The 8,496-nt window shown below is 38.2% G+C and overlaps 1 pseudogene; it reads right to left on the bottom strand.

The window, feature by feature from the left end:
* Nucleotides 1-2,268: 2,268 nt before the first annotated feature.
* Nucleotides 2,269-2,387, bottom strand: LOC111740271 (annotated as a pseudogene).
* Nucleotides 2,388-8,496: the final 6,109 nt, after the last annotated feature.

Below are 8,496 nucleotides of genomic sequence, written 5' to 3' on the forward strand. Positions count from 1 at the left end.
AAGAGCCAAATAACGACAAAAAATGTTGAAGAGGAAGTGCGATATGGTTGTCGGGAGATAGTGTTAAAAGAGATTCTTGCAGAGTAATATCGCTATTTCTGCTAACGCGGCACAAAACTTGGAACACGTCTAAATTTTCATGGTCATACATATGCACACACACAAAAAACGTTTCCTCTTACTTGTTTTCATTTTGTTTTCTATATACACTGAGATTATTTTATGTGTGAAGTGGCAAAATATCTCAAACAAAATTACAATAAAAAGTTATATGATTCAAAACTGAAAGAATACGACAGCAAATGTGAATGTTCTAAAATGAAGGACTTATTCCTAATTAGTAGGAGTTAATTATTGTTTGTCCAAGGAAAGAGAAAAGACTCAAAGATGACAGGCCATCTGAATAGCAATAAATGTAGGAGAGAGAAAAGAGAAGTATACATTTGTGATTAATTATTTTATTTATTTTAAAATATGTTATCTATTTTAAAACAGAAAATTATTTCATAGACCCAAGAAAAAATTTCATTTTAGCAAACCCTGAATTGTTTTTATGGAATGAATACAAAATCTGTAGTTTCAATCCGTTCACTAATAAAAAATTCTAAATACTACCTTTTTTTGCTAGGTCATTGTGAAGAGTAAGTAAAATGTTGTATGTATGACATATGATATGTGATATGATTTCACATGATATATGAAAGTGCACATATAAAGTGCTGTTATCTCCAAGCTTTATAAAAAAATATTTATCAGTATTTCTAGGTATATAAATTGCCCCTAATCCAACAGTATCACAAGTGCCTCGTAGGTCAGCTTGTTTTAATTCCGTGTCTCTTACAAGTGAGAGGCATTTACCCAGATCCCATACATTCATTAATTCTATTTAGGTGATCACTGATGCTGCAGGTTCCAAAAGTAATAACATATGTTAATTTTTCATAATAAAAGTTGATATAAAAAAAGGTGAAGGAGGGAAAACAGGAAAGCAGAAAGAAAGGTTTCATTACTTCATGACGAGAACACAAACAAACAAACAAAAAAACACATGGATAATCTATAGAAATGGGCCTACGTCGTTTACCCAAGGCCAGGAGTCACCTTTAATCCCCTCCGACTCCCTCCCACTGCATAATCATCCTGCCTTAAAAACCTTCCCCCTAACAGAGGCTAATTCAGAAGTGATTTTGTGAAAGGAATTTCTTGTGTCTCCAACTGGGAGGTCTTTACTTCCTCCCAGGAAAGTTGTCACCAATTGTCTTTCTCTTTCTTAAAAAATATATTTTAAAATAATAGTTGATGTACAATATATATTAGCTTCAGGTCTAGACATAGTGATGTGAGATATATGTACCTTACAGAGTATTCACCATAAGTCTAGCAACCATCCGTCACTGCACCAAGTTCTTACGATATCGACTCTCTTTCTTGTGCTGTACATTGCGCCCCCGTGACATATTTCATGACGGGAGGTCTGCTCAATCCCCTTCACATTTTTGGCGCATTTCCCCATGACCCTTCCCTCTGATGGAAAACCGAAACAGACTCACTGATACAGAGAACAAACTGATGGTTCCTGATTGTCTCTTATTTCTCTCAGAAGAGTAGTCACTGGACTGGTTTATTATAAAGGAAAGAATAAGAATCTTTCTGTTGTATTTTCCCATATTTTTCACCAATTTCATGTTGACTTCATTCTAAGCAACACACGTTGCCTGGGGTCTGAATGGGTGGCTTCAGCCCCCGAGTAAATTCAGGTCCTGCCAATTCACTTGCACGGCTTACCAATGGACCTCTCTCCCCGTTTCTACACGGGACAGGGAGGGGCCACTGGGGGGCCCTTGAATAAAGTGTGTGGCCACACGCATACACACGCGCTCCACAGCCGCCCTTCCCACAGGGCATACAGACAGAAAGAGAGGTTGTGTTAATTTAGCCATCGAAATAAATTTTTATAATAACTTTATAATATATAAAGTATATAACTTTATATAATATATAAAATATGTAAGTATAATAACTATAACATTATATGATTTTATAATAAGTTCATGGTATGTGCTGTGATTCTGTGGCTCAGAACTTTAGATTAAGAGCAGAGTTACTTTGGGGGCTTATATAGTATTTTGGATTCTCACCACTTGCTATATGCATATTTTATTTTATATTTTATTTATTTATTTATTTTTTTAGTCGAGGCAACCCTTGGTTGACCTCACAGATTGCAAGGACCTTGTCAGTTTACAATCCCTTATTTTTTATTTTTTCCACCTACAGCACCCGGTCTTCCTAGGTGGTCTCTCATCCAAGTACTAACCAGGCCCAACCCTGCTTAGCTTCTGAGATCAGACGGGATTGAGCTCGTTCAGGGTGGCATGGCCGTAGACTATACACATATTTTCAATATCACTAGGGCAGAGACAGACAGACACTTTCTTAAATACTAATCTGAAGCAGTCTGTTAATTTAGGTTTGTATATTCTGAAAACTCTCTTTAGAAACTGAAAGTTTAATATAATTATAAAACATATTACTTTTAGAGTGATATAAAACTAATAAAATCCAGGTAATAAGCCTCCAACAATTAATGGGTTTTATAGAGGTTTTTCAAAATATATATTGGTGATACTATCTCATCTCCCACTGTTACACTTATTATGATCCCAAAACTGGTAACGTTCTTGAAATGAAATTCACAAAAAGTAACAGGATTCTTAGAACTTTTAGATTCACAAAAAGTAACAGGATTCTTAGAACTTTTGGACAGTTTGACATGTTAGTGAGAAAATGCTAAGCTGACTTACAAAAAGTCAATTCAATCTCTGTGCTTTCTCTTCATTTTGTCTTCTGAGTCAAAATCAGTTAAAATCACCATGTTCATCTACTTCAAATCTGAGATACTGACCAGCAAATAGATCATTCCTTAGCCTCATGGAACTGGCTTTACTGTTGGTGTCACTGGCGCTCCCAGAGCTTCCTGGTGATTTCTACGATAGGTCGTGATAGGCTGTGTTCAACTCAATGCACGCTTACTCCATCCCTCCAACAAACAGTTCCGAGGTGGATTGCGTGAGGATGCACGGTCCGTGTCAGAGAGCAAGGTGAATGAAAGGGTGACCAAAGGAACTGCAGGAGTGGGTCAGAGCCACGCAGCACCCTCGCTACAGCAGACAGGATCACGGCACTCCTTGTCTGGGGTTTATACAGTTTTCAAAGCAGCAGCCCTTTGTTCTCAGCTCCACGGTTCTCCAGGCCTGTGACCTGCTCATCAAGATGAGAAGTACAGCCTTTTTGCTCTTTCTGAAGATGTGAGAATCTTTTGAAGCCGAGTTAGCTTGTAGTTGGTGCAAATAGTAAGAAGAGAAATGAAGGCATTTAGTCACACTAGTTGCAAAATCTTACATAAAGGGATATTGAGGGGACTGATTTACGAGTTTATGGGATTTTGTAAAAATGACCACAGTAAGTTTGAGGAAGGACAGTCGTAACCCATTAGGAAAATCGCATAATGCCATAAAGAGCTTTTATGTGATGAGAGATGGCTTTTCACCCCATTCGTGTTTCTATTCTGGAAGACCAATTTGATATTGGCGTTTAAAACAAACGATTTCCGGAGTAATCTACCTCCATGGAGATAACACTTGTAGACAACGGTAACAGCAAAATGTGTCTTCCTGGCTTTGCTGAGTTCCTGTTTTCATGTGGTTTGTTCCAGCCTCTCCAAATCACAATCCACGCTCACACCAAACTCAAATTACAAAAGCTGTGGGTGTTGCCTCTTCCTCACTTCTCAGCCTCATGTCTATCGTGCATTAATCATCAGTGTCCTTTTTGTGGTTATATTGGAATTTTATATTTTAGATTACAGATTCGATGAATCAAACAATCATCTTCATTTGTATAATCTGATACTTTCAAGGAAAAGTAGCTAACTATAAGAAAGGCACAAATCTAAATTTGGAGAGTAATAAATTTTGATGTATTTCAAATTTACATTTGCTCTAAATCAATATTTTGGATGTACTATTTTTTTTTCCCCACAAATATTCTTCCAGGTAAAAGACTTTTTCTATTACTGATTACTTGGTAACTATTTACCGTCGATGTGGCCTTGGTATAGTCTTGTGTCCCTCTGTGGACACGGGGCTGGAAAAGCACTTGATCTGAGTTGCCGTGAGGACTGGCAAACAAATTCGTGTAAAGTGCATTTTCTAAACATATGCAGTACGCTTTTGAGAATTTAGCCTTTACTAGTATTTGCATTCCACTTTACACTTTTGTAAGTTCGTTCACATATATTTTTGACCCTAATAGCCTTATGAAGTAGACAAGCTTGAATATACCCATTCTAATTCAAAAGTGTAAGAAATGTTTCTTTATTTCTAGAGGGTATGAGTAATCTTATCAAAATAGATTCAGTGGAATGAGAGTCATAGCAACATTACATGATTTTCCAGGTTACAGAATCAGTGACAAACCTAGGGCAAACCCTCGTCAGGTGCTTTGAGTTTCAGTTTAACTTTGACTTTCTCATGTCCTTTCTAGAGAGACAACTCTCAAAGGATGGAACGGTGTTTTATCCTAAAACCATTAGAAAAGTTGTATAACCATAAGTGAATTTTGATAAAAATTCTTGACAAAAAAATTCTTATTTTCATTCTTTGACCCAATACTTGAAAATACTTTTGGACCAAATCTCCTTAACTGAGCATTAATGATTATCTTTTAGATGAAGTGGAAAATTAGTCACAATCCTATTCCCGGTTTACCTGTAAACACTTTTCTTTTCTCCCCTCAAAAATTTTTACTGACTAAGGAACTCAGTCGGTTCATCCCAGTTCTGACAATAATTGCCAGGGGCGGAACATCCCTGAGAACGGCTCCTGTGGTCTCAGGAAGCCCACGACCTCACGGCACTGGGGCAAGAGAGGTGTGAACGTCGTACGCAAGGAAGAACCTAACCAAGGCCAGGCACGCAGATTCTTTCAAGTGTTTTTTTTGATGGCAAGGAAGAGGTTTTACTCCAGCCTCTGGCAGTCCCCTCGACATCACACACAAGCTCTGCAGATGTCTAACTAGAAGAACTAGAGCAGCAGACAGTCAGATATACGTGTTACCCATTTTCCTACCTACACTTCTGCGTAGCAGCCATATTAGCCCCTGGGGCATATATAACTAGAAATGGCAAAGATACGGACAAAACCGAGTATAGCCCCAGTTTAAAACAGGCATCTAAATGAGGCAGAAATTTCCCCGAATGTAAAGATGCCTAGTATATGACCAACGATTCATGAAAAGGTAAACTACAAAGTGCTTTAAGAGTATCCTAAAGAGAGTTCCAGAATTGAAAGTCTAAACAAACAGGACATATGATGTTTAAATAGAAAATACTTCATTCATTTTCTTTGTAGCCATTTTAATCCATTCCAAGGATAATTCTTTTTCTGCCTTGGGCAGACAATGCTTTCATGTGTGAGGGGAGGGTGATCACTCACAGATAATCAACAATTCTCTGATTACTATAGTTCCGTTTAAAAAAAATCCAACTTAATAATTATCACATATAATCCATATAAGAATAAACCCTTTCTTACTCCAGTCACTGTTAAGTGGCTCCCCCTCCAGCTCTTGCTGGCTGGAAGACTACACACAAAGGAGAGCAGGGTAGGCTTCCTCTCTGGTCCCATCCAGCATTGTCCTGCCGTGTCCCACTGCATTAGACTCCCTGAGACCACGCCAGCTTCCAGCGAGGGGAAGGGAAGGGACAGAAGAGGCAAGGAATGGTCTCCGTGAATTCGAATCAGTCTTTTCTTGGTTGGTTTTCTCTGACTATGGCAAGTATTAATTATTTTTCTTTTGCCTCATTTCTTTCCAAAATAATAATAAAAAAATACCTTTACTAGAGATATCATATCAGCAGTTTCTCCTCTGTCTGGTCTCTTAAGACATGTCCCTCAGCCTTGTGTCATCTGGTAGGATGCCTCTAGCTTCCGTCTTGTGAGATGTGTTTTCTGCTCAAGCCAGCTCTCTTGAGTACGATGTGGGATAATGTCAGGCTACCTTGCTCTAGTGGTCCTCATTCTAGTGTCCTACATACACTTTTTGCTCCTACAGATTCTGGAGGAATTAAAGATGTCCCTCTCCATCACACACCAGGAAAGAAGCTGGTTGGTGGCAACCAGTCTCTCTTTAGCAAAGTCTCTGTGATAAGTCTTTTCCTCTATTCGATCTTTGCAATGTTAAATCAATAGCAGCAAAGTTCATTTGTCACGCATACATTTGAAGGGACCGACGCCTTGCGTATCAGGAAAGAAAAAAGAAGTGCTTTCTAGTGTGACATTTTCATTATTAGGTTTATCTGCAAAAACAAAACTCTCACTCTAGCAGAGAGCCAGGACTTTTATGGTTCCCTTCACAATTTTATAATCCCTCATGCTACAGGGCTTCGATTCCAAAGAATAAAATGTGCCAACTGCTTTTCCTGGAGTGTCCTCAGTAGCACTGTCTGTCTCATTCATGTCACCGCTCACAGGAGAAAGCTTCTGTCAGTGAGACCTGGCACCTCGACTGCTCCGAATGTCAGCCGCTCTGCCTCAGGCAGGTCCAGCAGGGCTCCGACCGGCTGTGTGTGGACACACGGGGCATCGGGGCAGGAAACAAATAGTCAACAGGTGTCATTCAAGTTAACCCTGCAAAGTAGAATGAGCCTTAAATTTGGCCATCTAAAATTCTCTCTATATAAAAGCACAAATTTCGAGAGTTCTTGGTCTTTTCGACTTAAAGATTTAATAATATGTTAATGATTTTGGCCTTTTCTTCTCCAGTGAACGCCGATGAAGGTGGATAATGAGTCTGAGGGAGGATGCACCGCGTGACCGGGACGGGGCCGTGGAAGTCTGCAGGCTGGTAGGTCTGTGATTAGATTTTGTCTAAGCCACACACAAACCAAGCAACACACCTAAGCGATTTGAACCTTATCTATCTTGTTTATAAGACAAGTAGAAGAAGGTTAATTTACTAGGTTGTGGTGAAAATGAATTAGGAGAAGTGCAAGATTCTTGGAATATGGTAAAGCATGTAAGAAATGCAACTATCACCGTCGTCATCATCATTACTTCAAAGGTTCGCCAAGAATAAGATTCTGCATTATGTGTTCTATGTATCTATTTAAGTATGTGTGTATCTTTCGTCTCCAGTATGGCAGATAATAATTAATATTCGATTCTAAAGGTATAAATATTTAGAGAAAGAGGTCAAACAGTAGTTGTCTGGAAAACTGCATTTGCATTTGTGTGATCTCAGTAAGAATAAGAAATGCTTAAAGAACATTAAACAATAGTTTATATAATTATGATTTTTTTTTTGGAAAATAACAGAAAGAACAATGGTATTAGGAAGTATAAAGTCTTGTAAGCTGTATATTTAGCAAACAGTGACATTTCAAAGTTTTTTAAAAATCTCCCCCTGAATTAGTGTCAATTTCTATATCAGGGGACCTCACTCCTCTTTTTCATGTACTTTAGAGGTTTAGTGACCAGAAATAACTGGTCGCTAATCACATTTCTGCTCTGTTGATTTCCAGTCCCCAGAACAGCAGCTTCAGGAAAATGTAGACAAATTTAAGATTTTACTGAAAATTAACCTGATCCTAATTAGACTTCATAGAGCATTCTTCCCATAGTACAAAGGTTTTTGAGTGTGAGTGATCTATGTTTAAGACAAGTTTGTTAATATACTTTTAAAATAATAGTTGTAGTCTTAGACATTGAAAACAAAAATCGTGGTATATTTCTGAAGTATCATGTCTTCGTGGATATTGGCCTGTTTAACCAAACACTCAGAGTTCGTAATCATAATCAATGATGCTATTTTGGGGAAACAGAATTAATTTTCTGAAAGCTTGATAATAATGGATCTAATAGGAGAACAAAAGCAAAAAATTAACGAATCAGCCCCAGACATGAAGAACTTGTACTTAACCTTAGCAGAACTGGTTGGGAAATAATTCCATGCAGAAGAAACTTGTTTAACACTTGGCTCTATTTATCTTTTGATCATAGAAATATTAAGTAGATTTGCTCCCTTTGACATATTTCTTCCATATGGGAAGGAACACATAGGTGTGCTGTGATTACACCGAGAACATATGTGTTCAGCTGTCCAGTTCATTTTAGGTAATGCTTTCATTGCGGATTATTTGCCCAAAGGGTAAGACCCAGGCAGTTGTAAGTTAAGAACTTGAACGATTTTCTGCAGATGTGTTCACACGGTCTAGATGGGATGATGCACAGAGCATTAACCTTGTGGATCTAATAGCCGAGAGTCAGTGATGGGTTCTGTTCTCAGAATGAATCTCGTGACCAACAAGATAAAGAGACTACGTCATGGATGGGCTATTTAGACAAATGTTGGTTTTTAATGGGTGTAAACCTGTTCCAACACTGGTCAAATAATCTACTTTGAATATGTGCAGTTTAGTGTACTTCAGTTATAGTT

The sequence above is a fragment of the Pteropus vampyrus genome, unplaced genomic scaffold (genome assembly GCF_000151845.1).
Source record: "Pteropus vampyrus isolate Shadow unplaced genomic scaffold, Pvam_2.0 Scaffold60, whole genome shotgun sequence".
Taxonomy (NCBI): domain Eukaryota; kingdom Metazoa; phylum Chordata; class Mammalia; order Chiroptera; family Pteropodidae; genus Pteropus; species Pteropus vampyrus.